The sequence below is a fragment of the Canis lupus genome, chromosome 31 (assembly GCF_011100685.1).
Source record: "Canis lupus familiaris isolate Mischka breed German Shepherd chromosome 31, alternate assembly UU_Cfam_GSD_1.0, whole genome shotgun sequence".
Taxonomy (NCBI): domain Eukaryota; kingdom Metazoa; phylum Chordata; class Mammalia; order Carnivora; family Canidae; genus Canis; species Canis lupus.
The window spans coordinates 23490980-23505366 of record NC_049252.1 but is presented as its reverse complement, the minus strand read 5'-3'; the positions used below and the strand labels follow the sequence as shown (position 1 = coordinate 23505366).

Genomic DNA, 14387 nt, shown 5'->3' with positions numbered 1-14387 from the left:
AACATGTCTTCCTGTCTTAACATAAAACTACCCTATGATCCAACAATTGTACTACAGGGTATTTAGCCAAAGGATACAAAAAAACTGATTTGAAGGGATACATGCACCCCCATGTTTATAGCGGCATCATCAACAATAGCAAAATTATGGAAAAAGCCCAAGTATTCATCAACTGATGAATGGATAAAGGAGATTTGGTGTATATGTACAATGGAATATTACTCAGCCATCAAAAAGAATGAGAGCTTGCCATTTGCAACAACACACATGGAGCTAGAGAGTACTATGCTAAGTGAAATAAATCAGAGAAAGACAAATATCATATGATTTCACTCACGTGTGGAACTTAAGAAACAAAACAGATGAATGTAGGGAAAAAAAGAAAGGCAAAACAAGAAACAGACTCTTAACTACAGAGAAAAACCTGATGGTTACCTTCAGGGAGGTGGGTAGGAGGATGGGGAAAATAGGTGATGGGGATCACAGGGTGCAACTGTTGTGATGAGCACCGGTTGTTGTATGGAAGTTTTGAATCACTCTATTGTACGCCAGAAACTAATGTTACACTGTGTGTTAACCTACTAGGGTTTAAATAGAAACTTTAAAAAATAAAAAATAAAATAAAATCCCAGGCAGCATTGATGACAAGATATTCCCTCAAAGCAAGGGGCTAATGACTAAGTCAGTCTTTTTGACAAAAGAGCTCTTAATTTTATAGCCTCGTTTCACATCTCTTTGAATTCCTCTTGTACTTATTTTTCAGAATTAGACAAAAACAATACTTCGGCTGACATTGTGAATATGCTTTACTTGATTGTCAAGACCCAATAGACTTTCAAAAAGAAGCTCAAGCAATTTCTCTGGCACTTGGTGAATCAAATCGATCATATTATCTCCTATAAAGAATTTCTTTAACTTTGCCAATTCAATAATTCTTTGTTTTCCAAATTAAGAATATTTTATAATTTATTTTGGTAGTTTAGGTTTCCACAGTCCCATTATAACTCATGCTACTTTGTATTTTATCATTGAGCACACATGGGGGGTTTGAGCCACCAACGGAAATCCCTGGGGCACTATAGGAAAGTTTACCTGCAGGATTATCATATTTTCACTTACAGGTTACTTTTGAACAGTGTTTGAAGAGGGCGCTGCCGGAGTCAGAGTAAGAATTTTCACCAGCAGATACGAATCAAACACCAGGGGGCAGGCTTGGATCACAAAAGTTTGTCAGCATCCTCTGCTTGGAGAGAAGTGAAGGGTTTGTACAGGAAACAGTAGTGCAATCACTTTGGTTTACAAATTGGATTTTGGATTTTTCCTAAAAAATAATCTATTTGTTTCATTTCCGCAAATCCAGGAGATTATAATTCATATAACATTTTACATTTTATAATTTTGTAAAATAAAAAATAAACTTTCTCAATTCCGATTTTCTATTTAATTCTACTCAACATACATTATCTTATTAGGGATAAAGTTTGTTTGTTTGTTTGTTTGTTTGTTTGTTTGTTTTACAAATAGTACTGCTCTCTAAACGTTAATCTACATGACAAATTTTTTTGTAAACCTAACCAAACAAACAGAAAATATTTAATTGGATATTGACAAAATACTTTGGAATCTTAAATCTTTAAAAGATATTTACTTTTATGTACATTATTATGGAAAATTTGATATTGCTGATGTGCAAAAAGGAAAAAAATACCGGGCAGCTTTCATCTATAGACTCAAAGAGAAGCAGTGTTACCATCTAGTGTACTTCTTTTAAGATAAATTTTTTCACCAAGATATTTCTCGATCTCAATTTACCTGCTTTTATTTTTCATTTAATAATTTTACAATTTTTCTGTCATTGAATATTCTTCTACATAGTGATGTGTGACAACTTCATAGTATTTATTGTATCCATGTGCATAATTTGTATCCTCAATACCTTATTTTAAGTTACTTAGATTACTTACAACTTTTGAGAAGTTCCTTTACAATAAAAATAACATATTCTTTGGCTTCTCAAATAGGAGGACTGTAATGCATATATTTTCCTATTCAGACTTTTTTTATGCATTGAGAAGAACAACATAGTTTAACTTCAGTGTGAAAGATGAATTTCAGATGAGGACAGTACACTAATTTACAGCCTCTTGAAGAAAGGTGAATCACAATTTAGAGGCCAGTTTTCACACTCATTTTAGGTATTAGTTATCTAATTCTCTTCCTATGGCATTACGTCAAACCACATTTAATAACCACTTGTCCAAGTAAGGCATTTAAAATGTGGTTCCTCATTGTGACTAAGAATATGATCAATTTTTATTCCCATTATTTAAATCATCCCAATTTAATGCCGCATAAAAACACTTTAATGGTAGGCTTTCTCATATTTCAAGGTATATTTCTGTGTCAATGCACATTTATGCCATTGCCAGTGACAACTACAGTGCTTAGGGTCACTCCTAAACTTACAGAAGTAAAATTATTTAGTAAAATTAAATTAAAAGTAAAAGTAAAATTAAAGTAAAATTATTTAGGACTATCTGAAATAAATGGCTTTTAAGGTTTTTGTACTGATATGAATTGTGAAAATAATTGTGGAATTATACAACCAGTGATGACAATCAGTGCTTGAACACATTGTTTGAAACATCTTTATGCCCCAGATTCCTCTTCTGTAAAGTAGGGTTGGGCAGAGCTATTTTTGCAAGATTACCACATTAGAAGTGTTTGCTCTAATGAACCTGCGGTGCTGGGCCCCCTTTATGGACACTGAAAATATGGAAGGACATTATGCTGTGTAATAGTTAACTGCTCCAAAGCCTTATGTTTAACAGCAGGGGATGAGGTGACCTTACATTTGATGTAAACCCTTCTCCTCCCCTTAAGGATAGATTATAAACCCAGGCATTGGGCCTAAAATGATGTCACTTCTTGATTTTTAACCCCAACTTCAGTGGTCATGAAGGGATTCACATTCTGGAGTTAAGACATACCTTTTCAGACCTCTTTGCCTCCATGAAAAATGGCCAAAATAGTCCCAGAACCTCACATATAGCTGGTAGGATATAAAATGGGGCAGTCACAGTATCATACAGTTTGACAGTTCCAAAGAATACTAAACTTAGGTACCATGTGGCCCATCAATTCAACTCCCAGATATATCCCCCTCAAATAAGAATAAACATCCACACAAAGATTTGAACATGAATTTCCATAGCACCATGATTCATAATAGCACAAAAGTAGAACCAATCTAAACCTATCAACCAATGAATGCAGAATGAAAGTGTGTTATAGCCATAAAATAGAATCTTATTTGACCATAAAAAGGAATTGAACACTGATACAGGCTACAGTGTGGATGAACCTTGAAAACATTCTGCTAAGTGAAACAAGCCGGTACAAACACATACATCTTATGATTCTATTTATGTGAAATGTCCAGAATTGGGAAATCCTCAGATAGAGGAGGTAAATTAGAGTTGCCTTTGGCTGGGAATGGGGAGGTGGGGAGGGAGAATAGAAAATAAATGCTAATGGGTTTAAGGTTTTTTTGTGTGTGTGGGGGGGGGTGATAAAAATATACCTAAATTAGGTTTGGTAATTGTTGCACAACTCTGTGAATATGTTAGAAACCAATGGGGCACCTGGGTGGCTCAGTGGTTGAGGGTCTGCCTTCAGCTCGGGTCATGATCCCTGGGTCCTGGAATCGAGTTCCACATCAGGCTCCCTGCACGGAGCCTGCTTCTGCCTCTGCCTATGTCTCTGCTTCTCTCTCTGGGTCTCTCATGAATAAATAAATAAATAAATAAATAAAATCTGTAAAAAAAGAAGAAAAGAAAAGAAACCAATGACTTGTGGACAATTTTAAATGGGTAAAAAACATATGTTATATTAACTATCTTAATAAGGCTGTTAAAAAAAAAAAAAAAAAAAAAAAGATGTCCAAGTTAGCCAGCCCTCCCTTTTCCTCATCCCCGAAGCTTAGACCTTCACCTAAACTCCCTAGTGCTATTTGCTAGGTCCCGTCTTATGTCCATTATCCCCATTATTTCAGGCACCACAAAACTCTCAGAATCCCAAGTCTCCTTTTACCTCCTCACTCTTACCACTGTCAGGCTCTGCATATGGCCCATTCCTTTACCTCCCCTCACTCCTGCCCTACTAAATACCCCCTTCATCTTCTTGCATTAACAGAAACCTGGTTGTCTCCTATGAGCACTGCTTTCCAGAAAACTCTCTCAACCAGTAGACTTCATTCCGGTAGGTCCAGAGGGAATATATTGTCTTTGCTCCTCAATTATATTTTCAGATCTTTCACTCTTTGTTTCCTGAAAACTCCTAACCTTAAATCTTATGTCATCAGATTATTTTAATATTCTCTCTTATGTTACTAACTTCAACCAAAGTTGTTCTTCTGGCCCTCTCAATAATCTTAATTCAGTCCCTTTTCTTTTCTTTTTAAGATTTATTTATTTATTTATTTTGGAGAGAGAGAGGGAGCATGAATGGGGAGAGGCAGAAGGAGAGGGAGAGAGAATCTGAAGCAGACTCCTCACTGGATGCAGAGCCTGATGACGAGCTGGATCTCATAAGCCTGAGTCGTGATCTGAGCCAAAACCAAAAGTCTAATGCTTAACCAGCTGTGGCACCCAGATGTCCCTTATTTCCATTTCTTATCTTAGGTCTTGATGATTTGAATAGCCGCAATACACTGGCTTCTAGTATTTCTTCTCCACTCCCTTACCCCAGCCCCCACTTGATTGAATAAACGAGTTAATGAATGAAAATTATTTCTCAAATGTTAATCTACTATTTATGTCACCAAAGTCCACATACATTTAAAATAATATGTGCCAGGGATGCCTGGGTGACTCAGTGGTTGAGCATCTGCCTTCTGCTCAGGGCATGATCCCGGGGTCCTGGGGAAGCCTGCTTCTCCCTCTGTTTATATCTCTGCCACTCTCTCTGTGTCTCTCCTGAATAAATTAATAATATCTTTAATAAAATAAAGTGTGTGCTTATATTAGAACACCTTGTCTGCATTTTTAAAAAATTGCTTCAAGAAAAGAAGCAAAGAATTATTGATTTTATTTTTCTATTTCCTTCTTCAACACACAGGTGTGCATAGTGATGGGGATATTTAGAGACATTGAGAAATCCAGAAACAAAATATTCAGCAAATGATAAAGTATGATCGTACATGTAAGGAGCAATAGACCAAAGATAATACTGCCAATGTGTTAGTATATATTCAATAAATCAATTAAAAAGATATTTCTTTATAGTTTCAAAACTAACTAAAAGATATACTTTTCACTTGGAAATTTCTAAGAAATCCAGAGCCACAATTGTAGTTTTTGGTAAAAACAAAACAAAACAAAACAAAACAAAACAAAACAGCTTTATAAAAATTTTCCAAGGGCAGCCCCAGTGGCCCAGTGGTTTAGCGCTGCCTTCAGCCCAGGATGTGATCCTGGAGACCCAGGATCGAGTCCCACATCAGGCTCCCTCTGCTTCTTCCTCTGCCTTTGTTTCTCTCTCTCTCTCTCTCTGTCATGAATAAATAAAATCTTTAAAAATAAAAAAATAAAAATTTTCCAAAATTTTCAAAAGGGGTTTCTAGTCACTAAACAATTTCTTTTTAAAAAGTTACATAAATTGTTAACAAAATATTAGTCAATGCCACTCTTGCTTAGACAAGGTTTATAAAGGGTAAATATCATTGTATTTCTTTACCGAGTAAAATCCCTTCATGCTCCTCAACATCTGCAAGACGGACTCCTTTGCACCATGCTCCTGGTCCCTAGGTGTGTCCCCTGGCTGAGTCTGCAGCCTCACCTGCACTCACAATCCCCTGCTCTATTTCTAGGACTGAAATATCAGTCCTATTTCACATTCTTCAAGTATTTTTAAGTTCCAGGACAATCCTGGGAATTTTGAGATTCACCAGTTTTTGCCTGGTGCAGAAATACCATAAATGGAAATGCCTTACAGATGGAAGATTTTCTCATTCTATCGTCAGGACTCGAAGGAGCTTTATTTGAAGGAGCTTTATTTGAAGGAGCTTTATTTGTCTATAAAGACAAGGAGTTGGTGGTTATGTGGGAATAAATCAAATGATGTGACCTGTCAGCTCAGTTCCTTGCATTCAACACTCTCTTAACACATTTAGTCTTAAGGGAAGAGGTTCCAACTACATAAAGTCACAGCTTTTATTTTAACCATTCACAGTAGCAGACCTCTAAATTGAGAAAGACTTATGAAGGCTTTAAAAAAATACTTATTTTGTTATTTGCATTCTGTGCATAGAAAAAAAGATATTTAATGGATCATTTTTACTAAGCATATGCCCTGTTTTATCTTTATAAGAGAAATAGCTGATTACAGTGTTATCTTTGCATTTCCCTCCTGTCAAAAATATGAAAAATTTTATTTAAAATGATTAAAACAGGGCAGCCCAGGTGGCTCAGTGGTTTAGCACCACCTTCAGCCCAGGGCATGAACCTGGAGACCCAGGGTTGAGTCCCTTGTCAGGCTCCCTGCTTGAAGCCTGCTTCTCCCTCTACCTGTGTCTCTGCCTTCATTCTCTCTCTCTCTCTCTCTCTCTCTCTCTGTATCTCATGAATAAATAAATAAGATCTTTAAATTTTTTTAAATTTAAAAATAAAATGATTAAGACAATAATGAGTAAATATGATTGTTTTGCAACTATGGGTATATAGGCAATTAAGATGGGAATTATTAAAACAAATTAAAACATTTATAAGTTACATAATTCAGCAGTTATATGTTTAATATGTCAAAAATGACTTCATTGTTTTACTTTTGATTGATGTGTAAGTTTATGGAAGGCTAATTTTGTAACTTCATATTTTAGTATTAGTAAATTCACAAATATTAATTAGCATGTAAATTAAAATGAAATCCTCACATCCAGAAAAACTCAAAAATGTTATGCTTTTCATTAAAAGTGTTTTAAAATGTCATATACTCAAGAATATATATCTACTATATTTTAGAATATACAGATTAAAATAACAATGTAGCATATATTTTTATCTTACCTTCTGAAGAATGATGTTTGTTATTATATATAATTTCTACTTTTTACAAAACCTTTCAAATTCTATGTCCTCCCTACAGCAATTCCTTACCCATATCCCCAACGCACACAAATAATAAAAACCTTCCCTCTCAGTACATTTGGTCCCTGTACAATACTGTGTGATATAAAAGGGTCAGAATACTTCAAGTTGCTCATGATAGAAAAAAATTAAAAATGGAAGCACAAAAAATTAAAGTTTCATCAGAAAGAATTTTTCTCCACTTCCTAGAGCTCATAACTATCTCTTTTCATTTTCAGTCATATCCATCAAACCAAGGGCATCCTCCAAGTGAGGTCACCACAGAAGTTAAAAAACATACTCTAAGCTTGTGAGGACCTGTCTGAATGGTTTTATTAGTAGGATGTGTCAACACCAACGTTTGGTCTGATGTAAAATTAAGTTTTGAAATGACACATATTTCCTGTGTTCTCTAGTTAAGCAGAGATTTCTTTCAGGCTTTCTCTTTCTTTCTTTCTTTTTTTTTTTTTTTTCTAGTCATGTGTAGAGGAAAACAAAGGACTCCAGAAGACCCCGAAGAAGGAGAAATAATTGTCTCATTTTATTTTAAATGCATTCTCTCTTCTTTTCTAGTCCCTTGGCTCCAGGAAGGTCTGCCTCACTCTCCTAATAAGGAAAACTGGCTGAGGAACTCTGGAGCCAGGAGAGAGCACTCAAAGGCCACTAAAAGTCACAGAATAGTGCTTCAGGCAGAGGAGGGCCCGGAGACATATAGGCTATAAGAGTATAAAGGAATGGGGGAGAGGAGGGCAACAGGAAGGAGACCTACAGGGTAATGAAAATGATTGACTTCTAGTAGATGAAGACGAAAATAAAATTACCCTTACCTTTGTATAGCCAGTCAAGGGGGAAAGGAGAGCTGAAGGTTAGTTACATTTGTTGAGGGGAAGAATATGTACATGAAAATTTGTATTCTTGTGTCTTTCTTGATTTTCAATCTTGTGATCTATGCTTATCTAAAAGGGGAGTGATTTGAAGCCAGACTTCCAAACGGTGGATCACTGATCTTCTGCTATTTGAGGGAAATCAAAATTGTCACTTTTTTATAGTGAGCCACAGTGGCTCAGCAGTCTGAATTCATCCCTTCAGGATTACATCTTTCTAATAAACATTCTTTCTAGAATAACATACATATCCATTTTCCTCAGCCCTATCACACACACTCATTCACAAACAAAATGATGAAAATTGAGTGAAGCAATAGAATAGAAAGCTAGGAGTGTGCTGAAGTAATGAGACAGAAGGAGAGAAATTTGTACAGAAGGAGAATCTTTGTACAGAGAAGACAAGTGACAGAGATTGCCAAACTTAAGACCATTTTCTGCCTCCCTTCTCTACTCAGTTTATGCCTAAAGAGAACATACGTTGAGCAAACCAAGGAAGGCTCTGGCATAAACTAGAGCTGGTGACATGGGACATCAAACTAAGCTGTGATTACTTCATCAGAGATTACCTTTCTAGAGGATTCTGAAAAGGTATACTGGAAAAAAGCCGGTAAAAAGCTGTTTATTGTCACAATTTTCTGTATGTCTAATTGATGTGTTTGTAGGGATAAGCATCACTGTGTCAAACAGTGATGGTCCAAAGTTTTTATGAAAGGCTTGGTTGTAACATTGTACTTGTAGTTAGTGGAATGAAGATGGTATTCATACAACTGAGACAATCTACACTTCTTTGGGGTTGATTTTTAAAAACCCCTAAAAATAAAACATCTATCAAAAGCTATTTTGAAGAAATTTTAAAACAGCCAGTAGTAAAAGGAAAGCATCACCATCATAGTTTTATTATATTTGAAGGTGGGAGATAATGAAATATAAATTGCATTTAGACACTTTACATTAGGTTATTCTTTGGTAACAGAAGAGTCCTGATGAGAAAATTTTGTTTTATGAATTTTTTTTTTCCTGAATAAGAGGTGAATCACTGGGTGTAGAAACAAATGATTAATTACCACCTACACTCTACCACCCAGTTATTTTGAAAATCATAATTTTCCCTCCCATTTTCCAGATTTTCCACACTGAAAGGAAATTCTATCTGTTGACATGAAAGAAAGTAATATTCCATATAAAATTCTCAAGACAGATGCCAACCAATCCATTTGCACTACTCTTCATTTTCTAAATTTGCTTTCCAAGAGCATTTACCTACCTTTACACACATTGTACAACTTATTCTAGGAATTGGGAGTATGTGATCAAATAATATATTGGAAAATAAAAGAATTTTCAGAAGCCAATGATCAGATTTTAGAAAAACTGCTAAATAAATATATCAAGATGAATTGCACTGGGGATTTCCATAATTTAAAATATGAAGTCATGGCATAGAAGTACCTGTTAAACATTTCTTCACCTTTTAATTCCATTAAATGCTATGTTCCCTGTGTGCTAAATTTGTCTACTTTCTAATAGATTTGATATAAGCTGCAGTTATGATTCTAACTGAAGTTAAGTCGTGAGCCTGGGAAGACATTGAAAAGTTCAAAGGAACCTTGAATTCTTGTGAATCACAACTACAATGCTGGAATTCATCTTGAAAAGACAATGCATTGTGTGTTTCATACATCATCTAACACAGTGTTTGGGCTCTTATTACAGGCTACATGTAAGTCATAGAACATTAATCACTGCTTATTTCTTCCTCTTAAATTAAAAAATAAGTGCATATTACCAGTACTAAGTAGCTAAAATTTGGTCATTTTTCTCCATGTACATATTGCAAAGGACCATTTTCTGAGGAACAGTCAAACTTGATGTTTAATACCATTGCTTTAGTGTTAACAAAGATTAGTTAGAGGAAATTTAGCCAGTTTTAAAATATTTTATTTATTTATATGAGAGAGAGAACACAAGTGGGAGAAGGGGTGATGGGGGACAAGCAGAATCCTTGCTGAGCAGGGAGTCGGATGCAGGGCCTGATCCCCATCCTCTCGTGTTTACCTGAGCCAAGTCAGATGCTTAACCTACTAAATCCCCTTAGACACCATGAATTAGCCATTTTTACAAAAATACTTTAATATTTTCTGTAATTTTTGCTTAAGAGCAGATATGTTTTGAAAGATGTCTTAGGGAATGAGCATTGTAGACAATGGTGAAAAGTAATGAAAAACTAAAACAATACATAGAAGAGTAATAGAATATTGCATTTACTTCTATAATAATATTGCCTCCACTGCAAAATTCTTATTCATAATTACATAGGTAGCATGATGGTTTGATATGAAGTCCTTTACAAGAACAAGACATATTTTACTCAAATTTACCATTTCTATTATTGTCAGCAGGAGATGGCAGCACAAAATGATCAGATAGTCTTTTTTTGAGAAACTATCTAAAGTCTCTATGCTTTGTGAATATAGATATAACCCAAATCTATATTTACATATTACATTGATGCTACATTGTGTTTTACTTATCTTGTTAATTACCCTCTCAAACTGAAAATTATTTATAAAGTTACTATCTATGGAAATATCTTTCTTCATCTTCTTGAAATCTCCAAATGTTGCTTTAAACAATTTGGAGTAGATTCTCACATTTTAAAATGTAAAATATCTGATGAGACCCTTTCTGAAAATGACTGCTTCCTCATAGTTTCTTTGGATTTTCTTTTGTAAATGAGGATAAGCAGAAACAGAAAGACATTGGCACTGATGAAAGGAAAAAAAAAGGTACAGTCTTTGAATGTTTTTATTCAACTAATGGAATATTGTGAATTATTGAGTGACCATGAGAATCATGTAGTCTTTGAAATCATTAGGCAAGTGCATGTGTTGGCAATTTTCACCAACTTTTACTTCCCTTGCTCTAACCATCCCAGGACCTTGAGATCGTGATCTGAACTGAAGGCAGATGCTCAACTGACTGAACCACCCAGGCACTCCTCTTTTACAGAACTCTTAAAAGCTCAGAACAATCCAAAGAGTATTTATTCAAGTAAAGTGGTTGAAACTTGTGGCTCAAATCAACTATATTCTTAACTTATTTTTTGCCTGCTTGATCGATTAGTGATATAGAGATATTGAAGTCTCCAAGTATCATAGTGGACTTATCTACTTCAGTTTTCAGTTCTATTAGTTTTATCTCATGTATGTAGACACTCTTTGGTTTTGTGTATACATATTTAATGTCTTATTGAAGAATTGACTCCTTTATAATTACATAATATCCTTTTTTCCCCCTGATAATCTTCTTCCTTCTGAAGTCCACTATGTATAGTGTTAATATAGCTATTGCAATTCCTTTTGAATATCACTAACAAATTGAAAATCAACCAATGTAATCTACTGTTATCAACAAACTAAAAAGGAAAAAAATATATTGTTATATCTGTTGGAGCAAAAAAAAATCACTTGATAAAGTCCAACACTCATTTATTATATAAAAGAAAGTCCCAGCAAAGTATTGAATGGAAGTGTTCCTAGAATGTTTGAATTCTATCTGCCATCAATCTCTAAACTTTGACATCCGCTATCTAGTAGGCTAAATAATTCAGCAAAATGTATTTAACCTCCATTTATTAAACACTTTTTGGTTTTAAACTAAATGTAGTTTATAGTTAAAACTAAAGATAGGGGATCCCTGAGTGGTTCAGTGGTTTAGCGCCTGCCTTCGGCCCAGGGCGTGATCCTGGAGTCCCAGGATCAAGTTCCACATCAGGCTCCCTGCATGGAGCTTGCTTCTCCCTCTGCCTGTGTCTCTGCCTCTCTCTCTCTCTCTGTTTCTCTCATGAATAAATAAATAAAATCTTAAAAAAATACTAAAGTTAGTTAAGATGATTAAGGCAGTTAAAAATTATAAAAACCTTGTTGTAGATAAATCATGTAGATTTCTTGGTCCCCATCATATAATTCCAAAAAAGAAGTATATTGCAGCAACAATCACAATTTTAACAAACCAAAGCTTGGAAACAAATTTCAGTGATTTAGCATTAAATTCTTCAGAAAAATCATGTGCAAAAAAGTATGAGATTAAAAGAGAAGAAATGACATTGTCTACTTGCGGATGACATAATCAATAGTGAGGAAACCACAAGGAATCTTAAAAAAACAAAACAAAACCAAAAAACAAACAAAAAGAAACAGGAAAACCTCCTGAAAAGAATAAGCAAGTATAGCAAGTTAAAGCATACAAGATCACAATACAGAGGTGAAAATAGATGACACAAATATGTCAACCAAATTTCAACAAAACAACAAGGCAGTTGAAAGAAGTGATAACCTTTTCAACAAATAGTTCTTAACAATTAGACATCCATATGTCAAAAACAGAAAAAAAAAAAAAAAAAGAAAACCTAAACACATGCCTTACACCTTCAGAAAATTAACTCAATTCATCATAGACCTGCATGTGAAACTATAAAATTCTTAGGGAAAGAACAAGCTAAAATATAGAAAATATATGTGACTTTGGATTTGGTGATTAATTTTTAGGTACAATATCACATTATTCTTTTAGATACATCAAACAGAAAAATAGGAAAGATAAAATGGATTAAAATTAAAAACTTCTCTGAGAAAAACACTGTGAAGAAAATGAAAAGAAAGATCACACAGTCGAAAGTATTTGCCAAAAACATATATAATAAAGGGCTTTTAATAAAAATATACAACACATTTCTCAAAACAAACAATAATAAAATGAAAAACCCTATTTAAAAATGGACAAAATATCTGAACAGAAACTTCACCTGTTATATAGTTGGCAGATACTCCTGTAAAAAGATGTTTAACATCCTTTGTCTTAATGTGATACCATTGAACACTTAGCATAGCTAACATTTAAAAACTGCTGGTATCAATTGCTATGAAGAATATGAAAAAACAGAAACTCACTTATTGCTGATGGGAGTGCACAAGGGCACACACAGCCCTTTGGGAAGAGAATTTGGCAGTTTCTTAAAAAGGTAAACATTGGCTACCATACAATCCAACAATCATGCTTCTAGGTTGCTACACAATTGATTTGATAAAAACATATTAAATATGATTATTTATAGCAGTTTTACTCATATCTGGTAACAACCAAGATGTACGTAAATGAGACAAGTATGCAGTAGATTATTATTCAATAATAAAATGAAATAAACTATCAAGGAATTTGGTCTGTTAGAATATGTATGTGACACAGATTAGAAGGGTACTTGTATAGAATTAAATTAACTAATGTTCCATAATTTTTAAAAAGTTCATGTCTAATTAAAAATTATCAAATATTCTTTAAAATGGCTGTTTGGGGTTCTTAGGTATCTTTAAACCATAAGATTTTTCTTACATGTGTTTTTTTGGGTAAAGGAATCTTTTAGCTTTCATTCTAACCTCATAGGGTTCCACAGCTCAGAAAACTGATAGTGAAAACTATCCTTACAAGGAAGGCTTAGCAGTGTCAAGAGAATTTCATTAAGGTTAAAGAGAAATTAAATAACCTTGAGTTGGGAAGTGAGATTTCATGTCTCAATGTCTAGTGCTTTCAGCCAATTCCTATTGCTAGTCAGCAGTTTAAAAAAAATGAGTGATCATTATTTTGATAATTTAGGTAAAATTATACAAAATGAACTTTTTTATTGATTTCTTCATGGAAACTAAGCCCCATAAATGTTAGCCAGTCTGAGTCATAAAATCAGTTTTTTTTGTTTGTTTGTTTGTTTTGGTTTGCTCTTTAAATCTTATCCTCTAGATCATATTGAAGCTGCTACTTGCCGGAAGCTTTGCATATTTGCCTTTGGACATGAATATAAATACTTACTTGACCAAATAGGTTTTCTATTATATATGGGTGGATATACATATGAAATAGAGATAGAGATACAGAGATAGAGATACCTAACCCCAGAATATGTATTTATATTATTAATTGGGAAATCTGATTTTCTTTAGTTGATTCTACAAGATTTGTCTTAGCTCCTATCTGAATTATACTAATTGAAAGTGGATTTCTTTTATGTATATAAAAGAGTAATCTGATTTCCATCACATATAACCTCATGTTGTATTAGGAGTCATTCACACAAAATAGTACGTCTCTAGAAGTTGGTTTAGCCATGAAGATAACACCCACATAACTAATTGTTTTTGCAGTTTTCTTCTTATTTTTTTATTTATTTTATTTAATTATTTTATTTTATTTGGGGCAGGGGGCATTTGAATAATGGGGTCATGATTAAGATGCTTTTAGATTTATAGCTTCTCCCTGACTAAGAGAATGTGCCATTCATACAAATATCCGTTAATATTACATTTCATGTAAAAAAGATGAAGTAGAG

The 14387-nt window shown here is 34.0% G+C and overlaps 1 long non-coding RNA gene across 12 annotated transcripts in view; it reads left to right on the top strand.

Moving 5' to 3' along the window:
• The window catches only part of LOC111093499, a 114601-nt gene that overhangs the window by 82242 nt on the left and 17972 nt on the right, over positions 1-14387 (top strand). For 6 of the 12 annotated variants that reach the window (XR_005381986.1, XR_005381980.1, XR_005381983.1 and 3 more), the window contains exons 2-4: positions 4195-4260; positions 8467-8599; positions 9539-9731. The exons of 1 other annotated variant lie outside the window; for it this stretch is intronic. This is a non-coding gene — a long non-coding RNA (uncharacterized LOC111093499). The remainder of the gene's footprint in view (positions 1-4194; positions 4261-8466; positions 8600-9538; positions 9732-14387) is intronic. 5 more of the 12 variants (XR_005381989.1, XR_005381976.1, XR_005381988.1 and 2 more) reach the window with 3 other exon arrangements.